The sequence below is a fragment of the Ambystoma mexicanum genome, chromosome 5q (assembly GCF_040938575.1).
Source record: "Ambystoma mexicanum isolate Mex_15411 chromosome 5q, UKY_AmexF1_1, whole genome shotgun sequence".
Taxonomy (NCBI): Eukaryota; Metazoa; Chordata; class Amphibia; order Caudata; family Ambystomatidae; genus Ambystoma; species Ambystoma mexicanum.
In genome coordinates this window covers 256515274-256541152 of record NC_090933.1, presented here as the reverse complement: position 1 = coordinate 256541152, position 25879 = coordinate 256515274, and positions in this window count along the sequence as shown.

The following is a 25879-nucleotide window of genomic DNA, read 5'->3' as shown; positions in this document are numbered from 1 at the left end:
CACCTAATGATGCACACATGAAACCCACAAAAGCACCCAGGCCTTACATAGTCATTACAGTCCCTAGAATATCTGATGGTGGAGTGAATGAACTTGAAATAGATGTGATTAGCAATGATACACACACATTTGTGGTAACAAACAAACAGAAAAGCCGGAGACAGGGTCGGCAAAGAATGAATGAAGAAAGGTTACTAACAACCACATGCATGCAAACACTGAATGCACACAAAACAGGCCTTGTGTCAATGACTGTAGAACTACAAGGCAAAACAGTAGAAAAGAAGAGACTGCTTGCCATAATAAACTCCAAAACAGACATTGTGGAAAGACAAGAGGAATCGAGAAAGCAACCAACAGAAATGATAATGATAAACACGCCTGAGACAACACTGAGGGAGACAAAGACAAACTCAAAGAAGATCTCACAAGCACAACTAATAGTAGATGCAGTATGGCCCTCATTAGCCAGAGAAAGGAAAAGACTGGAGGAATTGAAGAGTAAAACCCCAGAGACAGTAGTTACAAACATATATGTTCCAACACAAGGGACAAGTACAAGTTCTACAACACAATCATACACCGGACCAGCGTCAGGGTGGTTGGAAAGGGCATTTGTAACCAGCAGGAAAAGGATGCATGAAGAGAGGGAAAGAGCTGCCAGATGTTTGTTCACTCAAATGGCGCAGATGAAGAAGCCTGCACCATGGACCAGGATACCTGAGAATCCTCCAGCAAGAAAGAGCCATACGGATGCATTCAGGGATGTAGTTATAGCAAACTACAGGAGAACACTAAGATTCAAGAGAAGCATGCAGAGACTTGACAATGAACTAAACAATTAGCTTGAAAGCACAACACATTTGGGAAACAACATTTGGTACCAGCATATGAAAGAAGTTGGAAGACGAAATTCAGAAGGGAATGCTTTGTTTGCGCACTCCTACCATACAGCATGGGGAAGTCCAAGATCTTTGTAGCTGTAAAAATAGATGTCCAGACAGCACATTGTCCGTCACACATAGCAATGTGCAAGACCAGAGGCCAGTTCATGGGTAGTGATGCCTCATTAATATGGGCAACTGAAACAGCCTATCCCGACAAAGATGATTATGTTCAAGACATTAAGACAAGAAACAGAGCTCATACTAGAAATCCCTTTGTCCTCATCTTTGCAAGACAAATACATCTAAGATTGACATATGTGCTTTGCAGTCTTGCCCATACTGTTTCTCGAATCACATAAGATCTCTTAAGTGTTCATTTATATGCAGTTCATTCTTAATACTGCCACAGTGGTTCAGTGCACTATAGAACTAATTTGTGGTCCCCAAATTGTTAATGCATCCTTCAACACCAATTGGGTCCCAGCCAATATTAAAGGAGCCTGGGGTACTCCCCTACTAAAAAAAAACACTCTAGATCCCACAATACCTACCAACTACCATCCAATAACGACAGTCCCCTTCCTTCTGAAAATCCTTGATAAAATAGCGTATAATCAAGTCCAAACCCACCTGGAACAAAATCAACTCATAGGGTCCAGACAATCCGGTTTCAGGCCTAACCATAGCACGGAAACCGTCCTACTTGACCTTATTCTTCAGAGGGACTCTATCAGGGATTCAGGTCAACTGCGCATACTCCTACTATTAGACCTGCCTGGAGTGTTTGACCTTGTTGACCACGACAAACTCTGATCCACCCTAGCTAAATATTTCAACTTCTCCACCAACGCCACTATGTGGATCAAATCGTTCCTAGATGAACAAACCTCTAGAGTCACTATAGGTAAAGAAGCCGCTGACCCCATTCCAGTGCCTATTGGAGTACCGCAAGGCTCTTGCCTATCCCCTACCCTCTACAACGCCTATACCAAACTGCTATTCTCTACCCTAGATGATATGGGTGTCATCTACACACATTTTGCAGATGACACCCAGATCCTCATTCCACTCTCAGGGAACTATCTCGAAGACACAGAAACGATCAACAAAATCTATGCCATTATCCAAAACTGGATGGCACTAAATAGTCTATGCCTTAACAACGAGAAGACAGAGATTCTCATCATGGGGTCAAAATCCAAAATAGGATCCCTCCACCCCGACTACGCCTCCATTAACATCAATGGCTCCATGATACCAGTTCTGAGGCAAGTCAAATCTCTAGGAGTCTACTTGGATGCAAATCTCACGATGACTAAACACATCAGCAACCTCTCATCATCCACCGCCTACACAGCTAAACTAATCACCCGTAGCAGGCAATTCCTCTCCCCTGCCAACTACATCACATTGGCCAGAGCCCTGATACTGCCCAGATTAGACTATTGCAATGTCCTTCTGCTAGGCACTTCCAGCACCAATATAAAAAAACTCCAACTGATACAAAATAAAGCCTTACGGGCGGCCCTAGGAATTAGAAAATCAGATCACATTTCCAAAATCAGAAGAGATCACCATTGGCTGCCGATAGGAGCCAGAATCATCTTCAAAACACTATGCATCACATTTAAATGCAACCAAAACAAAGATCCAGCTTACCTCAACAAAGTTCTTACTAAAAAAGAAGTCACCAGATCTCTAAAATCTAACAATCTTTTACTTCTCACCACACCTCGCTTCAGAAAATCCAGAGCGGGAGGCAGCAGCTTTCCAATGCCTAGCTCCAAAACACTGCAACTCCCTCCCACTCAGCATTAAAAAATAGGAATCCCTTTTGCGCTTCAAAAAATCACTCAAAACTTGGTTATTCAACCAATACGAACAAAGCCACTACCTCAGCATCTGTAAATACTTGGTGACGCTTCTATTTTTAATTGCATGTAAATAACTTGCCATGACTTTTTCTGCTATGTAATTATTATGCAAATGTTCCCCACTGAATTATATCCTAATGAACTGTCTGTAACCTCGCTGTGATATCCAAGGGTCTGGGCGTGTAACAAATGTAATAAATAAATAAATCAGGTACGAGAAGCCTGGAGTTAAAGGAGCAGGAATAAAATGGGAAGTGAATCCGAGACTAAATGTCCAAGGAAAAACTCCAGAAGAAGCTCGAAAGTGGAATAATAGAGCCCAAATGCAGATTTGGGGAACAGTGCTTTCACCAGATGGGTAGGAAAAAGGAGTGGTGATTTGCAGAGCCTGGGTGAACACTGCACTCTACAAAGAAACTTTTGACCTTGTGCAGAATGGCTGCAAGGCATTGTGGCCGAAATTAGCAAAACTGTTGACTTGAGTCAAAGACAGAGGAGGACCCTTGCAGAAAGTGCCACTAGAAAGCCCAACATTCTGCTTTAGGAATAATGGCACTAGAAAGATGGGAGAAATTACGAACTGTGGATAAGTTTTTGACACTCCAGGAATGGTGCATGGAACTGCAGTAATTATGGATCATTATTAGGCATGCAGATCCAAGGCATACATCAGACTGCCAAGGGACTGGAGAGGTATATGCACAATAGTGAATGTCCACGTTGCAGCATTAGTGATCCCAAAAAGTGAACTGAATATTGACAGTTTCCCGAAAGCAGATGCTCACCTGAAGAAGAAGAGATCTGTGGAACTGATAACTCGGATGAAGAGAGAGAATTACTTCTCTGCAAAATTGGAAGAAGCCTTTCATGCAATCCCATATGAACACAGGCTGTTCAGCCTCACCTCATCAGTGTTCACAACGATTTTTATGCCAGGAATCCAAGTTGGAGTAAATACTGAATGGTTGCAGATAACCAGATGGGAGTTACTGCAGACGATCAGCACAACCATTAAAGGATTCAATGCGATTACGGAAGAGTTAAGAGCCATCCGGCTGATGACTCTCCAGAACAGATATGTCCTTGACATGATCACAGCCATGGATGGAGGAGTTTGTGCAAAAATCGCAGAATCATGTTGCACATTTATACCATCTCACGATGAGGAGAAATGAACCTTAACAGAGGCCATAGTTATGCGGAGAAACCTGCATAACCAAATGATCTATGAAACTGATGAAGTTGATGATGACAGCTGGTTTGGATCGCTGTTTTCATAGGTCCCACAATGGATGGCAGACACATTCAAGTTCTTGGGAGCCCTTTTAGTGATGATATTGCTAGGATTTTGTATTATCAACATAATAATCTCGCAATGCCAGAAGACTGCAAAGAAAGCCATAGGGATGAAGATCATGACTGATGTCAAGCCAGGATGGAAGCCCAAAGACCTGACTGATGAAGAAATAAGAGACTTTGTGAAGACCAGTATTCACGCACCAGAAGGAACAAAGATTCTCTATCCCAGGAAGCACAGAAATTATGTGGGATTATGGGTTTATTGTAGCCCAAATGGACTATGTCAACTAATGACATGGAATAAAGACGAACATGTAAGGACAGCAGGAAGCTTGAAAGGAGTAATACAAATATGGACTCCAAAGAGACACTTCTTCAAACCATCATGTACAGACCCAGAAGATGAAGAAGGAATGAACCCAGGCGATGGCCTGATGATAAATACAGAAGAATCAAGTAAGTTGAATCCAAAGATGGAGGTGAAAGTGGTCGGTGAATCGTCCAGAGGGGGGAGTGTAAAGGAGGTCCCAAATAAAGCCTGCACTCCAGTCGCCCATTTTTAAGTACCAGGAACGTTCACACCAAAATATGTGACATATGATGAGCAGATAAATCAGCAGAGAGCTGCAGTAGGGCTCTGCCCCGTACCTATCAGAAGAGTAACACCTATTAAAGTACCGATACCAAGGAAACCATGGACAGTAAGGTATCCATTAAGGAAACCTTACCAGCAAATGAGACGAAATGAAGATTGCCTAAGTACAGTCCTGGAAGAAACCAAAAAGGTCTTAATGGAAGATGAATGGTGACGTCATGAGGACCCGGACTGACGTACAAGTAGAAGAAATGACAACCCGAGAATGACACCTTGAGATGAAACGCCATGAATAAGGATATCGTAAACATAAAAGGGGAGAACCATTTTGAAATACAAAGAAGCGTAAACTGTAAACAGGATGAAGATATTCAACCAGCTAACACCTGTGCATATGCTTGGAACCGCAAGAAAGTAAGAAAACAATGCAGCTTGCAATGTTAAGTAGAAGAATAGTGTGGCAAGCACCATTATACATAATCTACCTCAAAACGAAGTACAGTATTATCAGTGTAATTCCAGTTTGCAAACAAAGCAGAATCAACCCAGGTTACTAAAGGCCCGAATGAGCAGAGGTTCATATTTTGCAAAACGAGAAGAGACGGCTGAATCGAAACTCAGCCGATGCAACTCGTGCCAGGAGAGCCAAGGTCATACTAATAGAAGGAACTAACAGTAGCTACATATAATTGAAACTTGAGAACAGAATATCCTGTCAGTTTGTTGTACTTGTCATCAAACATACTCCCTTTGCCAAACCATTGAGTTGTCCTTATTGATTGGTGTTGGAGTAATAATCTGCACCTCCATCCATCTCAATGATGCAGCTATCTCGTCTTAAAGTACTTTGAGAGCAAACCTCAGCTCTATGGGCCGGCTGGGGGTCTCCAGAGTACACACTTTTCATTTTCAACTGGTTACTCATTAGAGTACAGAAGTCGACAGTATAATGCTGCGATGCAGCATCGTGATGTGTGATGTCGTAATCAATAATACACATGATAACATCATCACGTAACTGTGTCACATTAGTGGCACAGTATAATGAAGCAGCCATTTTGGACTGCCAGATGCTCAAGAAGTGCTGTGGAAAAGCTACGGGAAAGAAGAGCATCTACTTCACCCAAGTGGGTACGTTTTTTTCACAACAGATATACAAACCAATTTTTCTTTAAACCAAGTCATCTAGAAGATAACATATAGAATTACATATGAGTAATTGAGCTGTCCACATTTCTATAGAATACTGGAATTTGTAAATCCAGGAGACTTGTGCTGCACAATACTACAATGTTCACTAAGTTGTAAAGCACAGTCATCAACCATTGAGATTGGGACTATAAAAATTTCCTAACCCCCTTGTGAGTTTTTCTGACAGGGTGAAGCTGTCCCGTTCTGAAGTGATTGTATCCCTTAATTTTTCAAGATTCTAAATTTTATTTATTTATACTTACCCCATCGAGGTGATGATTGAATTCCAAAATACAAGTGGACCCCAGGCAATTTCTGAACAGTCATTTTAGGAAGATAAATGGATAGGTAAGCTCACCACTGAGATGTACATATCCAATATAGCAGCACCAGATCAAAAAAACTAGAAACCCAAGCGCTAATACAATCACAATGACTGCCTAATGTTGTGGTGTATATGCAATGCTGAACAAAACTCAGCAGTTGAGTGTGGTTGTAGCTATACTGCTCAATAAACCACAGTTAAATACATGTACAAACACAGGTATATTCACACTGCACAAATGTAAAGAGTTGATAATGCTGCTGGGTCACAGGTGTTTTATTGTATTTCAAATCAGCTTTTTGTTGTCAGCATGACACGTGTTTCGAGCTTGTGCTCTTCTTCTGAGGCAGAATTAATGCATCACAAGAAAGAAATAGCACCATACATGGGTAAACATGTAAACATGTAAACACCAGCATCACAACCAGTGACAACAAGGGTTGATACCAACAGGTCGACATAATTCAGAAGCAATTTGATGGATCACATTAGATAACACCATCCATGGATGGGTACAGATATAAATCCAATAAACAATATTGCCCAAGATATTGGCAAAACCAGATTAAATACCAATAATTCTCAGACAAACATAGAGAGCGAGAAAGAGAGAGAGAGAGAGAGAGAGAGAGAGAGAGAGAGAGAGAGAGAGAAATAGAAACAAGGAATTAGCGATTGGGAATAGTGGTTAAGTACTGAGTGTCACATCAGTTGTATTTGAATACATTGGGAGATTATAATGTACCTTAAATGCTCCTCAATTTCTGTACCTGTCTTGAAGAAAAAAGTAGACATAATAATACTGTGTGGTCCACAGTTCACCAATCAAGAACTACTGATCAACTCGGGATTATGCCTTACTATTCAATAATACGATCATTTTACCAAGTAATATTGTGGATGCTACCCGTGATCTTCTATTTCCTGTCTGGAAAAATATATGTGCAAAAGTATGTTTGTAAGACACAGATTGCTCGTAAATGCTTTTCCAATCCAAAACACTATGTAGAGCTTTACCTCTACATATGCCTCGCAATTGTGGAATGGACAAATGTGCAGTCAACCATGCGTATTCACAAAAGTAAAGATGTCATCCATTTCATAGGTTCAAAGGGACCAAAAAACAAAAAAGATAATAGAGCGCCTGAGTTCAATTGATACCGTAATCATGGCATTTCTCAATCCACAGAAAACATATTGTTAAGCAACCACTCGGTGCCGCGTCCTCGACTGCTGCTCTTACCTATCCTTTCGGCATGATAACCCATTGTAAAGGAAGCGCAACACTCTCCTTGCTGTAAGAAATACTGTTTTCAGTGAACAGCTAGCCCGTCACACTTGAATAGAACAGTTGTGCTCAACTAGCTGCCATTTTGCTGGGTCACTAGTCCGTGTTTTTCGAGCGAATTAAATAACTAGTGTGATTAAGTATGAAACACATTTGCTGTAAATGCGCTGCTTATCAGTTTTGCAACATATTCAAATGTTACAATTGCTTGAAAGATCTTGACAATATGGTAACATCCCAATGATGATTTAAACTGATTGTCTCATTATAGATTTGCCCCGTATGTATATTCACGATCTTGTGTATACCGCATCCTGTAACTAATGCGACTAGTATTCTCCAAATTACTTAAGAGCTGCTGCTCCGTGTTTGAACATCGGTGGGATTAGCAATCCCATCCATGCACAACACAAATTACGGGCTTGTCCATGCAATAATAGTCTCTGGGCCTGTTGTTGAACATAAAACACTTCTCAGCACCAAATGATACATTGTTGATTATTTTACTTTACAATAATATCACTGCCACAAAGTTTGAACAATCAGAGCTGATGCCTGAAACATTAATACTGAAAAAAAAGCTTTGATGTGACAAAGTTCACCACCACGCTTCCCAATGACCAATCCTTGGAATATATTGGTAAAAGTGTTGTAAACATTATGTAGCTTCCATAATATGCTTAAATTTGAAATAGCAGAGACACTGACACATACCCCCCAATAGAATGTAGAATTGACTCCACTAATGAACATAAATACCTTATAACATCAGTGTCGATGGTAAAGGTTGATGGACTCCCAATTTAACATGTTAGTAGAAGTTGCAAAATGTCATCTCCATACAGCTACATGAGTCTCAGCTGAGGCAGTCTAGAAAATGCAAATACTCTGTAGAAATACACCAACATTTAACTTATTGTAGTGCAATACAATACTTTCATGGTTCAGAGAATACATATAGGACAGTAAGAGAGAAGTGCATACAAAGACAGATAATTCATGATCCGTATTGAGCTCTGTGGATACTGGCCTGTATTGACAGATAAGACATGCTTCTAATCGTCTCAATTTGAGTTCAAGATTACCTCCTCTTTGTGTTAAATTAACATTTGCCATTCCCATAAAGTGTGTGTCCTTCTTGTTATCCATTTGATGGAGGTTTTGCCAATGTGTGGCCAATGGATATCTAACATCTTGATTCCCAATAGTTGAGAGGTGTTCTCGGATCCTGATCTTTAAGGGTCTGATCGTGCTGCCGATATAATAGGATAAACACACACACACACACACACACACACACACGCACACACGCACACACGCACACACGCACACAATGCAGTAGACCACACATTTTGAATTGCAATTAATGAATTAATTCACATGATGGTTTCCCAACTTACCAAAGTTAAGAATTTTAGTTTTCAGAGCATATGTGCACATACACTAACCCCCACATTTTTAGAAGCCATTGTTCTGCATTTGATGGAACCAAGTTTCACTATGCTAGGGGTAGTGCATGTAAGACGGACATAATATCTCTTTCAATATGCGAGCCTTGCTGTAGAGGATACTTGGATTGGGGTCCAACCATTTACATAGATTGTTATGCAATTGGAGTAGATGCCAATGTCTCTCGATTATGGTATAAATATTCTGACTATCTGAACTGAATCTAGCAATTAATTTCAATTTGTTGGACTCAGTAGTGGGGTGCAAACTTTAGGGGTTAGTAAATTAGCTCTTTCCAAACAACACACTTCTTTTTCGGATTAATCTAGTTGTTGTTTCTTATAGCCTCTAGCTGTGAATCTTTGTTTAATCAATTTACTTTCGTCCTGGAAATCTTCAAGATTGGTGTAATTTCTTCTGGCCTGAATAAATTCCCCTTTGGTAATATTAGAAATGACAGTTTTCTTATGGCAACTGTCAGCATGTAAAACTGAATTTACTGATGTATTTTTCCTGAAAGTCCTAGTATAGTAGCCCGTAGGCATAAGGGAAATGTTCAAGTATAAGAAATCAATACATGTATCACTGAATGTATGTGTGAAATGGATTCCCCATGCATTAGAATTAAGAAATTCAACAAACTCCAACAAACATTCCACTGTTCCAGAACAGACCATGATAACATCATCTATGAACGGTTTCCATAGGTGAATAGATGATAAAACGTGCTGATTGGAGAACACATATTCATGTTCAAAATGATGCATGAATACATTTGCCAATGCTGACGCAAAACTAGCCCCTTAACAATGCCAATCAGTTGTTTGTAGTACACATTGTTGGAAAGAAACACATTGTTGTTTAAGGTGCAAAGCAGAAGGTCTTTGAGCATTTCTATGTGTTCATAGAAAGAGGCCGAATCTTTCCTAAAGATGTAATCTACACTTGCAACAGCTCTGTGATGATCTATGGATGTATATAAGGCTTTGACGTCAAGTCCGACTAGAATGAGATTAGGACACAACGATAGGTTCTCAAAGATATGTAAGATGTGCATGGTGTCTCTAATGTAGGTTGTTGTCTGGACAACTACAGGCAATGAACATTTGTTAACATAAATAGAAATTGGCTCCAGAATACCTCCTTTTCCACTAACTATAGGCCGCCCTTCCGGGATATTGTCAAATGTTTTATGCACCTTAGGTGAAAAAAAAAATTAGTAGTTATAGTAGGTCCATGTACTCCTAAGTATTTTTTCCACATCTGTCAATAAGCCTTTCGAATGCCAATGTTGAATTAATGCTAACACCGTTGTTTTGAGAGCATTGAGGAGGTTAGTCGCCAGCACTTGATAACATCCGACTGAGTTTAGATGTTTCATTCCCATAGTAATGTAATCTTGTTTGTCCATGACAACCACATTTCCCCCTTTGTCTGCGTGCTTGATAATTATATCCTTGTTTGATGCAAATTGTTGGATTGCTATTAACTCAGATTTGAGCAAATTCATATGTTGTCAGGATTTATACAATTTACCATTGTCCGCCAACTTATGGGTATCATTGATCGCTGCATGATAGAATGTGTCAATGATATTATCCATGGGAAAAACAGGTGTAAACTTTGATGTCTTGGTGAATTCTTTAATGTTGCGATTCTGATGTACAATGTTCAAATCTCTGAGTATGTCCAACACACTATTCTCTTTATCCTGGCTGCAGTCTTCTAAAGACATAAGTACATGCGTGTTTAACATTGTTTGTAGGGAAATGTCCGACAGTACTGGCACAGTGGGTTTGGCAGTATAGTTATGCACCTGTGTTGCAAATCATTTTTTAAGTTTAAGTTTCCTGATAAATTTAAAAAAATCAATCTGTATGTCGACAAAGTATTTAAAGTCTGAGGGGGCAAAGGAGAGTCCCTTGTTAAGTACTGCATGTTGTTCTGGAGAGAGTTGATTTCTGCTTAAGTCACAGACCAGGTCTATCTGTTCTGCGTCTGCAATTGTTGTTGATACAAGGCTCTTGTGAATCTGCGAGGTGGAGGTGGGGCGTTTCCGCCGGTCATGTTGGCCACCCCTGGTGCCCCTTGGTTTGTGCCTGGTGTTGCAGTATTTGATACAACGGGGAGGTGGAACCTTACTTGTTTCCTAGACGCCCTTCTGTTTCCCTTTTTGAAGCATCTGATTTGCTCTAAAAAGGAGAAGGACCTGCTGTTTCTTTAGTTTTGGAGATGTGGCAGCATCACTAGACTCAATGTTGTTGGTATCGGAAGTTTGCTTATCCGAATTACTCTCTACATCTGAACTAACAGGGGAAGAGACCACTCTGTTACTATGTGATCTAGACACCTCATCATATTTGGGTTGATACGTGTAAACCCAATTATCACGATAATCTCTATCATCCCTCGAGAATTTCCTTGCCTTGCGTAGTTTCACTTCATATTGATGTTGTCTTAATATTGAATAAAGTGTTTTATAATTTTTATCTATGGTAGCACTAGGAGCATCACATAAATAATTTTCCTTTTTAAAAGTATCTATTTGTGCAACAATCCGAATATGCTCAAGTTCTGCATGCTCCACAAGCATTTTTAACATGTTATTCGAGCCGGTCGTAAGGTTAGCCTCCCATTTTGAGGCCACTATCTAAATGTGTTTGTACATGTATTTGACTGTGGTGTATTGAGCAGTACACCCATAATCACACTCACCTGCACAGTGTGAATGTACCTGTGTTTGTAGACACATCCAATATAGTCAACATTAGTAAGAGATCACTCGTGATTTCCTATCATTCTGTTTTAGAAACAAGACTGTTAAGACAAACATTTCCATTTGTGAAAATGTATTTGAAGTGGGCTCATGGCATAAGGTAGCAAGGTGAATACAATTTTGACTTCGTCTGAGAGTAGATAAATGTTCTGTTATAATTTTAAAAAGTACTGACTACTCTGTCTTAATTTACCCTTCAGATATGTTTGGAAATGTGTTGAAGATTAATGAAAACATTATTCTGCTCCTGAAGAAGGTAATCTCCTGAAACACATAGAGCTAGTTTTATGTTTGAATTGGTTTATTCATTAGATCTATTAAAAATGTTGACTTCTTGAATATTTGCTTTTAAGACTACTTTGAAAAAATACCTAACATAAACTCCGGTGATTACCAGTTTGAATCTTGACTGTCCTTGCAGATAGTACCATAGGTGTGCAGAGGATGGGAGTGTTCATTAACACGGGCCACTGTATATGCTTTTCAACCACCAATTACACCAGTTATTGTACTTAGCAGAGATATTTCCCTAGGATTTTTGACATATTTGACTGCGCATCTATCTTTCTTCCTGGACCGCTCTCCCTACTGTAATGTCTCTCCCTGCTATTTCTTCTTCTGAATATTTTTGTATTTCTTTTTCTAAGCCTCATTGCCTTTACTTCATTATCTGACATACTCCTGGGCCTTTGTCATCTTTCTTTGATGAAATTATTACTTGCTGTCTCTGCATCTGCCTCCTTGATATTCACTTTTCTTGATCCCTCTTTCCCAAGAGTGACAATTTTGCTCTGACTCATAACTCTGGACCATTTCCTCAAATTATCTTTTTCTATTTCTACCTCACCTTTACCAGTTTCTGCATTCCCTTTTCTCACTGCTGATCATGATTTGTTTTAATGTGCCTAGTCTCTATGCCTCAATGTACTTTGTTTCTATTTCTTCTGCTTCTTCCTTCTACACTTCCTTTCGGCATTGTGATTTACACCACTTCGACACTTTCTCATTTGCCGTTAACATCTGTCATTTTCTTCATCCTCTCACAGACTTCTCTGCCCTCCTTCTGGAAACATCAGCTGCATTTTTCTGTTGTTGTGTCTGAATACCCACTACCCTCCTTTGCTCTTTGTTCCATTATACAATTACCACCAACCTTGGTTATCACCTTCTCCCCAGACTTCTTGTATTTCTATTTTTAAGCATGAGGTTCAAAGGCTCATCTTTTCCTCTAAAAATAAAGCTGTTTCTATACATTTGTCATTTTTTTTCTGTTTCCAAATTTCCCTCCCCTACTACATTTTCTTCTTCGTCTTCTTCTTCTTCTTCCTTTTATCCTGCCTCTGAGGCTTCCTTCAGTTCTTACTGTAACTGCTTTGCTCCTTCTCCTAACGTTCTGTTTCTATTCTCTTCCCACTGATGTATTGTTGCATTCTTCCTTATATCCTTATATGCTCTCAATATTTACTCCTGTCTTCCACATGGAGATTTTGCACCTTCCTTTAAAATTCTTATCTATTCTGATGATTCTTAAAAAGCTTATTTTGAAATCCAATCTTCCCTCTATTTGGCAAATTATTTATCTTCTTCCATTATTATCTAAATGTTCAGAATGTGTGTTATTTCACATCTTTCATGTTATCTTGACTCCAACTCTCTGATGCCTTCTCTTCAATATGTTTTACATGTTCCACTCAACTGAAACTCTTCTTGTTTGTGTCTCCAACATTCTTATGTCTTCTTAACATTGAAAACTGTCTTGACCTCTTATTACATTGAACTTGTCACTGGTATTCCAAACAGTGGACAACTCTTATTCTTTGTTCTTCTCATTCTTCTCTCATGATTTCTGTCACTGCTTATTACTGGTTCTCTTCTTATCTTTCTTATCACTCATATTCTCTATCCTGTGCTTGGATTCACTCTTCCACTTCTTATTTATGGTATTGTGTCCTCCAAAGCTCTATTATGGACACAGTCTATTTATTTTTTACAACATTGTCTATTCTCTTCTAGTTTATGGTCTTGCTCTATTGAACCCAATTTTTGTTATGATGCTACTCACATGCATTTGCACTTTTATTTGTTTTCTTACATCTCAGCTTCTCTAGCCTGCTTTAGCTTGCAGTCTTTGTCTGCGTGCCTAACATTTTGATTCCTTGTATTGTCTTAAAATGGCGTCATGTTAACCCTCCTCCGTTTTTCTCTTCACTCACCTCAATATATTGCACAGCTTACTCTTTGCATTCAAATCTGTATTTTCATTGTCCTTTTTCCTGTGTGTGCTGTGAGAATCCTGAAGGTGTCTCCTTGTCTAGTCCCCGAGGATCTGTTATCCAGGTGGCCAGGACACGGACATCGCTATTGGATCCAGTTCCTGGGGGTGGATCACCTGGATGAGGGGTTCCCGGGGAGTGGAAGTGGGACACCGATGGGTGAGACACGGTACCTCCTTTCTTATAACACCTTTTCCCCATCCTACCACGTAGGATACTCAGAATTTATGTTCTACCCCCCTTTTCCAACACAAACACTTTCCTACAGTGAGACAGACAATGGACCAACACAAGGAACAATTACCTGACATGTCCCAACACAAGGGTCAGGCAGAGTCGGGCTATTTATTTATTTATTTGTACATTTAAAAAGCACGCAAAGCCCAGAGGCAACTACACACTAACACTTAAGAAGATGGTTACAGGTTTTTTTCAAAATTTCATAGCAGGTACAGTTGCATAATAGTAACAGAGTTTATTACTTTACACATCATACATTCAGAAAATAGGTACAGTTACAGTGGTTGAGTATTCTTGGTGTTTGTGCTGGTGGCAGTGGGGTTGATGGCATTGGACGTTAACAACTAAAGGTCTGTGAAGGTGAGTCTGACCTACATAGAAGTGTTTTTAGGTTTTTCCTAAAGGACCAAAAAGATGAGTATTTTCTTAGGTACATGGGAAGTGTGTTCCACAGTTTGGGTGTGATCACCGGAAAGCTTGAGCCTCACGCTTGATGTCTTCCATATCTCGGGGTGATGAGCAGGTTAGTGTACGAGGACCGAGTGGGTCTGCTAGACTGAGATTTGCTGATCAAGTTGCTGAGACAGGCCAGGGCTTTGTTGGAGACACATTTGTGTGTGAGTATGAGAATTTTTTATTTGATCCTGTCATGGACTGGGAGCCAATGGATGTTCCTCTGAGTGGATGAGATGTGTTCATTGATAGGGATATTCAGAGCTGCTCTGATGGTGTTGTTTTGTACGATTTGTAGTTTTTTTTATAGTTCTCTTGCAAATAGTGAGTTGCAATAGACAATCCTAGAAAGTATTAAGGCTCTGGCCAGGGTGATGGAGTTGTCAGTGGAAAGGAATGGCCCACTGGCTCTAATCAGTTTGGCTGTGTAAGCAGGAGAGGAGACTATGGTGTTGACCTGTCTATTTAAGGTGAGGGAAGAGCCAATATATACCTAAAGGGTTTTTAATTCATTCGCAACCATGATGGTATTGCCATCAATATTGAAAGATTTATGCTCATGTGGGAGGTTGCTTGGTTCGGTTTTGTTTCCGATTAGAATCAGCCTGGTTTTATCGTCATTGAGGCACAATTCATTACATGCCATCCAGTCCTGAATCTGTGTCGTAGCATCCAGTAATTGGAATAAGTATTAGTATTGCAGTATTATAGTAGAATAGTATTATTTGTTAACAATAACTAATGCATAGTTATTAACAATAGTGAAGCCCGTGTGTGCATCAAAGGCGTTGTAAACTGCTATTTTTCGCTGCTGTGTGCTATCCCAGTCAGATCTGGAAGAAAGCATTTTCAGATGTCGGATGTGCTTTTAAATTGAAGCCTGCAGCGTTTGGAGACCGTGGTACATTGTACCTTTAAGCCTTGACTGAGGCTAGTGGGCACACCCCTAGGAAGCCTACTATTTAACTGGAAAATATAACCCTTGTGGCGTGAAGCCCGTGTGTGCTGTCAAGGACGTTGTAAACTGCTGTTTTTCACTGCTGTGTGCTATCCCAGTCTGCTCTGGAAGAAAGCATTTTCGCAAGTCGGACGTGTTTTAAATGGAAGCCTGCAGCATTGGGGGACTGTGATACATTGTACCTTTAAGCCCCGACTGAGGCTAGTGGGCACACCCCTAGAACGCCTACTATTTAACTGGAAAATACAACCCTTGTGGCGTGAAGCCCGTGTGTGGTGTCAAGGGTGTTGTAAACTGTGGTTTTTCACTACTCTGGAAGAAAGCATTTTCGGAAGTCGGACATGCTTTTAAATTGAAGCCTGCAGCTTTTGGGGACCGTGGTACATTGTCCTTTAAGCCTCGACTGAGGCTAGTGAGCACACCCCTAGGAAGCCTAATATTTAACTAGAAATTACATCCCTTTTGGCATGAAGCCTGTGTGTGGCGTCAAGGGCGTTGTAAACTGCTGTTTCGCTGTTTGCGCTGGTTGCCGGAGTGTAAGAGTCAGCCCTAATCATTATTAACCCAGCAAGGCCATGTGAATAATAAGGAGGAGCTGCAGTGATCGAGCTGGCTTCTACAGCATTCAACCCCCAGTTAGGCACGGGGTGAAGTGTTGTTTAAGTGGCTTTTCCTGCTCTCTCGTGGGGAGACAAGGGAAGGATCGTACCTTTTTATCCACTCTCCTCTGGGTTGAACTTGCTGGAAAGATACTATCACGGCATTGGTAAGCAGTGTGAATAAGTGCTTTGTGGTACCTGGGAGACTGCGGCAGATTACTCTCCTTTGATCCATCGTATTAACTTTCTTCACTATATCCTGGGTTACTGTTTGTCTCAGCAATGTCCCCCAAAGCAAGGACTCGTAAAATTAACTATAATCTGAGAATGAATAAGGGCAAACCCAAAGAGGATGTATCTGCCCCTGGCTCTGATAATACTACCAATATGCCTACAGTTTTGCAAAGTGCGCGTGGAACTATACCTGCGTTCTTCCAACGTGCCAATTACTAAAGAGACAGTTCCGGAAGAGGTCACTGCCTCGTTACATAATGGCACAGAACCAGTGGACATTACTAACTTTGAGGACATAGACAATAACTCGCTATTAGACCTCTGCCTCTCTATCCAACGATCAATGGCACCCCTGCCAACAAAAGGTGCTATCCTAAATGAGAGCCTGGCGACTACTCAAAAAAATTCAGGGACAGGTTCTAAATCTTGAAACCAGCCTGTCACCTGAGGAGGCCACAGGGCGAATTTCTGAATCACCTGATCTCCGAATACACACTGAAGACGCAAACACCTATAATGAAAGCCGTCATTTTGAAGAATCATCATCTAATGACGCTGCAAAAGCGGACCTCCAAGCATCTATGTCCGATATGAAATTTGCTCTTAAAATTCTCCTTAAACTCTGCGGAAGAATTCATATGACCACTGTATTGCAAATTAATCTTCTGGAGCCGCCAGTGACAAGTGAGAATGTGACACCTGAAGATAAATCTGAAGAAGTTGCGCTGACAAATGCAGAGGAAATCTTAACTGAAGAGGGGCCGGTGGCCTCAAATGATAACTCTATAGCTTTCTTCTCCAGGAAGCAGCGGAGAAAGGCAAAAAAGTTACCACAAAAAAAACCTGCCTTCAGTACCTCCATTGGGAACGGCTAACCCCTTATCTAAAAAAGTGCGGAAACGAGCCCTTAGGACCAAAACGCGTCAGGCAAAGGCCCAGGAACCCTTACCTGTTGGGTATTAACTGAACAATCTAATGAGATTTCAGAGGTTATCTGTGGCAATCAAGACTCTGAAACCTCTGTTTGCACTGATGATAGTGTTAACAAATTTTCAACCCCCCGTGGGAACCCTAAAAATGGGGAGCGGGAGTATTCTGTACTGGAAGTGGAATCTCCAGGCACGCCTAGGGTTCCACAGTTGGATGGCAACAAAATTTGTGTAACAAAAAATCTAAATCAAAAAACTAAAGGCAAATGGTTACCAAGGAAGGCAGTACTCACATGTTTACACAAAATACCGCAATTTAGAGTCATTATGTCCGAAGACTTTTCATTTGTTGAACCTTTGAAAGGGATTAATCCCAATGTGACAGCACTACATTGTAAAGTCCTAGCCTTAGCGCAACTCATTTGCTCGCATCAGATTAGCCTTGCCCAAATTGGTATAGGTGTAGATGTTGACCCAGGGGCGGAAGATCCTTTTTTCACAAGGAAAGTGAACACTCACAAGAATAACAATAAAAAAGAATAACAACAGCAAAAACATGCAAATGAGTGACATACAAAATACTTTGAAATGGCTTTCCGACGCTTTACCAAAAGTGATGCACAGACCCTGAGACAGTTCATTATTGGTGTGGAATACACATAGATTTAAACATCTCCTTACACCATCTGGTTCACTATCTCTCATTACAGACCATTCTTTTTTTATGTTGCAGGAAACATGGTTACTTTCGCCGATCACTATTGATGGGTATATGTTATACAATACACTGGCATCTAAGGGGAAGTTTGGCAGATATTTTGGGGGTCTGCTAATTAGGATTGAAAAATCAATAACCTCTAGACAAATGTGTACATTTAACAACGAATATGCCATGGCTGTGGAAGTCACGCTTTTGATTAATGGGACCTGGGAAAACATTCTACTGGTAAATATTTATAATCCCCCCGGTGCCTTCCATAGAGAACATATCCAAGATTTGTTCCATGAGGTAATTATTAGTTGGAAGAGTGAATCTGAGTATAACTACATAATAGTAGGTAATGACCTTAATTGTCACATCATAGGGGGTGGTGGTACTACATCATATGAGTGTTTGCAATCAAGTAGCTGCATGTTACATAACATTACTGATCCCAAAGGTTATTGTTGGGTGACTTTCTTGAGCAGCTGGAATCTAGAAATAATCAACGGTCGTACAAGCCATGACTGCCTGGGTAATTATACATGGAGGGCTGTAACGCTCACCTGATTCCCACGGAGGCGCAGGTCTGGCTTTGAGTGCTGATGCTTCTTCAATGGTGAAGCGCAGGACTCTGAAGATGGACAGGAAGAGCCCTCTACTCTGGCTTCTCCGGCTCGCAGGAATATTCCCCTGTGCGTGAAAAGGGAGTATTACCTACTGACTGAGTTATGCTCAAGCCTCCCACTCTCTTCCAACCCTCCACGATACCCTTCCACGATTCCCCGTGAAGTCTCACCTTAGGGTTAGGAAGGATGAGCTCTCCATCCTGCTTCTGATGCAGGGGCGCGTTGAAACCCAGTTACTTCACTGGATTGAGGATTGATGGGAGTTCAGGTAAGCTTGACTATTCAGGTAAGGTTCTGTAAAAGTTCTGTTGCAAGTTCAAAAGTCCAAGCTTATTAATAATGTTCATTGTCTTTTTGCAGCAAGCGCTAATGCTTATGTCTTTTTTCCCCTTAGGGGCCGGGGTTTGGAATGCCGGAGATATGGCACCGACCCGAAGTGAAACGTGCAGTTCGAGTTCCAGTAAATGGCAGGTTAGTTCTGGATGAGCGCTCGGGAACTGTCTTTGCATACGCTCATTCAATGTCTTTGTCTTTTTTCCCCATAGGGGCCGGGGTCCGGAAAATGCCTGGAAGCGGCAAGACCCGAAATGAAATGGGAATGACCCAACAGGTAAGTCTTATTCCCTTCCTTCTCTCACCTCTTATTCTTGTCTTTTTCTCTAGGCTCTGGGAAGTGGCTGTGTATCCGGATGATCGCTGCTGAAGATGGAGGAACCCAGGAGAGGTGAGTGAAATGCAGCGCTGCAGCGATCGTAACGAAATGCTTTTAAAAATAATGTCTTCCCTTTCAGGATCGTCGGTGATGTCTCCGTGGTGCAGATTTAGCTGGTAAGGTCTCTTGTCTCCCTTTGCAGGTGACCCAGGATGCTGACAGGCGTGGCAGAAGTCCAGATGCAGGAGCTGACACGGTGAGCGTCCAGCTGCGAGGAGCAGAACAACGCGAAGCGTGAGTTGCTGATCGGTTGTGGTTTAAATAGCTTTGGAAGAAGTCCCAAGTGTGTATCCTTCCTCCGATCAGGTATGTATCCTTCCCCGACCACACCCGGGTGGAAAGTAGTCCCACAGGTAAGGTAGTTCCATTCAGGCCTCAAGAGGGCCTGGATGTGGCAGCATGGTCTGCATCAGGTAAGTGCACATTAAAACACTTGACCACATGTCTAGCTTTATGAGCCTGGCGCCTAAAGCGCCAGGACAGAGGTCCAACATGAGCCTGGCGCCTAAGGCGCCAGGACTGCGTCCAAAGGGCCCCAGCTTGGGCCCGCTGGCACTCCCCTGGGGGAAATGATGCCTGCCTCTGGGGTCGCTGGGTCGGACCTGGATCCTTGGAGGTAGGCATCATGACAAGGGCAGAAAAAGCGCATAGTACCCTCGATTACATATTTACCAGTGGTGAGGTGGCAATAATTATCAAAAACATGATTGTCTCATTAAATGATTGGAGTGATAACGAAGCGTTAATTCTGATGCTTGGAGGTATTGATCACACCCCTATTATGGGTAACGTTGGCAATCTTGTGACTAATCATTCTGCTACTCGAATAATATGGTCTGAAAATAACATCTTAAAAGCAGACCTTGCAATCAAAATCTGGGACATGAACTATTCAAGTCTGTTCAATGCGTTGCCCCTGGACGAAATAGAAAAATTGATTTCTACCTTCACAGGTAAACATGCCACCTCCAGGTCACTTCTTACAGTTAGTAACGCCCGTACTCCTCTAGCCTATAATGAAGACATTTGAGACTCTAAACGTAAATTAAGGAGAGACATTCGGAAAATTAGAGCAAGGGGCAGCCCAACAATAGATATACATGCAGATATCAGGAAAGTAAAAAATAAATATCACCAGTGGCTGAAATCACTGAAGAGAGCAAAAAAACTGGAAAGTTCGCAACATACCACTAAGGTATTGTGCTCAAGGAATTCCAGAAATATATGGTCACTATTGGGGTCAGTACAGGGCAGCAGAATCACTACACAGATTAACCCTATAAGTGCGCAAGAATGGGTAAAATTTATTAAGAACCATAATGGGGAAATAAAAGATAGCCTCTCTACGACGCCCAGGAATATGCAAGTTCCGCCTCCTTTCACGGTATCTGTGGAGGATCTTATATTTAAGATCAGCACTCTTAAATCCTCCAGAGCCCGGGGACCTAACAGTCTCTCTAATATAGTTATGAAGAAGAACCCCCTTTTCTGGGCCAATCTATTAAAAAAGTCTTGATTGATAAAATATTTAGGGAGTGCAGAATTCCAGCCACTTGGCAAACGGCGAAATTGATCCCAGTGTTCAAAAAAGGGAACATAACTGAACCCGGAAATTATCGCCTTCTGTCAATGCTTGATTGCTCAGGTAAAATCTTTGCCTCTTTACTTTTACAGACATTACAATCTTGGGTGGACAAGATTGGGGTCCTTGACAGTTTTCAGAGTGGTTTCAGAACAGGATATTCGACCTGACATACCTATTCATAACCTATTAATTATGAACAGTTTGAGAGATAAGGCGTTGCAACCCAAGAATCTGCCCCTCTATGCCCTCTGTATAGACTTCAAGACTTCAAGACAGCATTTGACGTAGTTAACCGTAATATGCTGTGGCAAAAGTTGGAAAGGATGGCTTGCCCTGATGAGTTGTTATAATATTTGAAACTATTACATAGTAACTCCTCAGTACAACTAAGATTAGATACAGCGGGCACATTGACAAGCCCGATCACTCAGACTAGAGGAGTAAAGCAGAGTTGTGTCACCCCTGCTTTACAACCTCTTTGTCTCTGATATTCCTAACTATATTTTGGAAGCCCACAATTGTCCACCTAATATAGGATCCAGACATTGTGTGATAATGGCGTATGCCGATGATTTGGTCATCTTTGACCATACATTCAGTGGACTGCTCCGTTTGGCAGAACGACTTTGGGAATATGCCAAAACAAATGAATTAGTCATCAATCAAAATAAGACGGAAATCCTGTTCACATGGAAAAGTTGCTCGGCATCGCCTGAATATTAATTCCTTTGAGATTCAATATACCTTCTCATATAAAAACGTAGGGGTGGAATTTGACTATAAGGGTAGCTACGAGACTTGCAAGCAGGCCCGGAAAATATGATATATCAATTTACGCATAACCAGAGTGGATTATCCATCTGGGGGGCACGTCAGTTATATATACAGTGCCTGGTCCCAATGATAACCTACGGACTCGAATCATTGACAAATATGAATCTTGATTGGCTACAGATTATCGAGCGAAAGTTCTGGAGGAAACTCTTGGGCCTCCCTCAGAGTATTCCTGTGGTGATTCTAAGATTAGAATTAGGAATATTTTCCTTGAGATCAGTGGTGATAAAAAGGAGATCCGAACTATTCATTAAAATATGTAATTCACCATCTAATCACCTGCTGAGGTGTATTGAGTAAGATATCTGCAGTTATAAGCAAAATAAATTTGCTGCTGATATGGCCACTTTGTTCCAAGCAATCAATTGGGCTCCAAAATGGGGTGAAGATTATGATATCCGGAAATATCAATTAGGCCACGTGTGAATATCTGGGATTGGCAAAATAATTTTGCCCACTTAGAAAACCTGAAAAACTATGGCTTTGTGACACATATATTATACACTTATAGGAAGGCACAGAAATATTTGAATTTATGCCCGTCTGTTAACTTAAGGCGATTTATATTGCTCATGCATATTAAGCATCTACCACTACTTGCAACTACGGGATCTGAACATTCTATACCTAAAAATGAATGTTTTTGCAGAATATGTATAAAGTGTCACACTCAGCCCTTTTTCTCACCCGTTTTTCTCTGGGTTGAGTCTTCTTCGGAGATCTTTCCTTCTTCCTGGTTGTTCTGGACTTGTACAGGTAAGGGCGTGTATCCTCTGGGTCTGGGTCCAGTGTGAGGTTCGCCGTCTGCCTCAGGAAGCAGAATAGCATTCAAGATCCAGGAAGGAAGCACTGCGGCGGAATCCAGGAATGAATAGGAGTGTAACACAGAGTTCGGAGCAAGCGGGGAACCCACAGCATGGGACCACAGGCGCGGTCCGGGATGGAAGGAGAAGGGAGCCAAGAATTGCGAGAGCAGTTCAAAGGGGGCAGCCTGGAAGAGAAGGACAGAAGAAACTGGAGAGGGCACTGACAAAAGGGAGCAGTAACGATAGCAATCCCTAGCAACATGAAACAGTAGCGTTGAGATGCGCAGAGCCGCGGGGGCGTGCCTATTTTGCAGAAAGCAGCGCGTCTGGCGTAAATACAAGAAAGCGGCGTTCCTGTGCAGGCGGCCATGTTGAAATATTACTGACCCAATGTCGCTGTGCATTATGGACCATGAAGTCCATAGGGGGCGAAAGTGGTGATTCATGACATAAAGCAGGAGGAACATTAAACAGCTAGACATATATTAACAAAATGTACTGCTGTTGCTCCTGTTTTTGTAAAACATTATGAGAGATTTGTTCACAATTTGGACCATATTGAGGAGGATGGGTTCTGGTATATGTGTCTGAATACTCTCAATGCCAGTCTCCATCTGTCCCTTTATAGAGTGTGGCTAAATGCTAATCATCTGCTTAATAATAATATACCCACACATTGATATATCCTCACCTATATATGACAGATACATTGATCCGAATGAAACATAAATCATGTCTTCTATTTTAACTGTGAATTTTAGTATATATTATTTGTTTGCTATATAAGTCATGTGCTATTTAGATTGATTTGATTGAAATTTATTAATATGAGTCAACTTCATGTGTAAAGGTTTTGTTTAAAAAAACTGTATCACATTAATAATAAATAAATAACTATGCACACCAGATAGATATACCAACCCCAAGACCAAAAGAGATATTAGAGCTTTTCTCAGGTAAATAGGATATTACCATAGGTTTATCTCCAACTTGTCAGACAAAACAGCCTCGCTGACAGATAAACTTAAGAATGGCGAACCCCAGAGAGCACACTTCGAGCAATGATATTATATGATATGATAGGTTATTTATAATGTGCTTAATACCCAGAGATGTCTAAGCTCCTACCAGGGGATACAACCTGTGGTGTTCTGTGTTGTCTTGCTTCCAAGACAAGCACATTGCCCCTGAGCTATCCTCCCGAGACAATGCCAAATGGATTAGGAAGCAGCTATTCTGGAGTGGCAGTTCAAGCAGAGGAGAAAGGCAGAGAGACCTGGAGGGACTACGAAGAGGGAATTGCGCTTGCCCTTTACAACTCAGATCTGTGAAGCCTCCGAAAGGGAAATCAGAAGACTGGGAAGTCCATCTGGCGTGTGGTGTGACAGCTGTTAGAGGCACACAGGGCCCTCACACGCTGATGGTCATATCAGGGAGAAGCGCTTCCCGCCGAGGTGCCATCCTTGAATCCAGAGACAAGAAACTCCAACAGTTCAGCACAGACGGTGAGTTGGAAAAGACAGATAATATAACTGAACTGTGCTGGGGCCAAGGTTGCAGGCGGCAACCTTGTTGAACAAAGAACATGTGCAATTGAACTTTAAAGGAACCCTAATAAACAGTTCAGAAGCACAGTCGAAAGGCATCGCGGCAACGCTCATTCGAAGTAATCTGGCTGAAGCCTTTTTTTGGGTTGTGTTGGGTTGGGTTGTTTTATTAAAACTACAAAAAACCAAGAGGCCTTAGGAGACGCTATCGTGAAGTGTCAAAGTGGTCCTACGAGGGTCAAGCAAAAACCCTCATCCACTCAAAAGTCTTTCACACATTGGAGAAAACTGATTGAACTGGGAAACTGCCAAATGTGAACCCGACAGAGGGATGCCTGTGAGCTGAGACTAAAACAGTGTTATACCCATGAACATTGTGATAAGTTTGAACCCGGCTGAGGGATGTCAACAATGGATAATTGCAAGGGGCAAAGAGCAATGGCCCAACGTGAAAGGTTACAAAAGGCAAGAGACTTCATCAGAAACAGATGGACCCAGAAGGTCCTGGCATTGTTGAAATTAACTGAAACCTCATGCAGGCGAGGCCCAGTTGTGTGCTGTGCTCAAAGGTCCTGCCTGTACCGTGCTAAAAATGTTGTGAAGGGTGACCCTGCCTAAACATCCTGACTTATCATTTATGACCACTTCTTTCTTTTCTTGCGAACATTATCCCACACTATTTTTGAAACTAGCTATAAGGATTGGCAATATGTTTTCACTTTTTTACCACTGTTTTACCACTAGAACTGCCTTATTATTATTTGATGGTCGTAGCTTGCTCTGATCTTAGATATAGGTTTTGATTAGGCATTTCTTCAACCTATTTCTACAGTTCAATAAACACCCTTGAACTGTGGTCACTTGTGTCTGTCTTTACTGTTGGCAGCCTGAGTTCCTCACATATGGTGTCAGCTGTGGGATGTGACTCAATTGAAACTAATTGCAGAATCCTACAATTTCAAAAACTTAGTCAGAGAGCTTCTAATTCTTCCATTGCCACCAAGGAAACAATTTATATCTGTAGCAGTAAGGAAGCTATTATCCCCCTGGGAAAAGAGAATGATTCCTACTGACTTGATTGTGATACCCCCTCTGGGGTGCTACATAAGATTGGCCCCGCAATCTGGCTTAGCGTGGAAGTTCAGTATAGACGTCTTTGAAGGCGTTATCAATCTCGACGTCCGGGGAGATGTAAAGGCTCTCTTACAGAATCATGGTGAAATCCATTTTGAAGTACATTTTGGACATCAAAATGCCCATGGAATTTTGGAAAGAGCTCTATTTCCTCAGTTTAAAGAAAGCAAACCAGATAAAACAGAAAGTGGTAATTTAGGCTTTGGGGAAGCTGATGAATGTCTTATATCAAAGAAAGGAAGGGAGAAGAGCTTATCATCTATTTTGACCTATCCTTCGCCCAGCAAAATGATCCAGCTCTCTCTGAAGTGTTTCATCAAGCAATTCTGGAAGGAGAAGGCTTAGAGAAGGCAAGCCATTTTTTCTTCTTAAAACAAGGATTGCTTTATAGAAGAGAGACATCTATGGAAGGTTTAGTAAAAACACAGTTGTTAATACCCAGGAGCCACCAAAGGATTGTGCTGGAGATCATGCATTTCCATCTTACTGGGGGTATTTAGGACAATCTAAAACCCAGGCACATATTAGTGGGAAGTTTTACTGGCCAGGTATCCATGCCGAT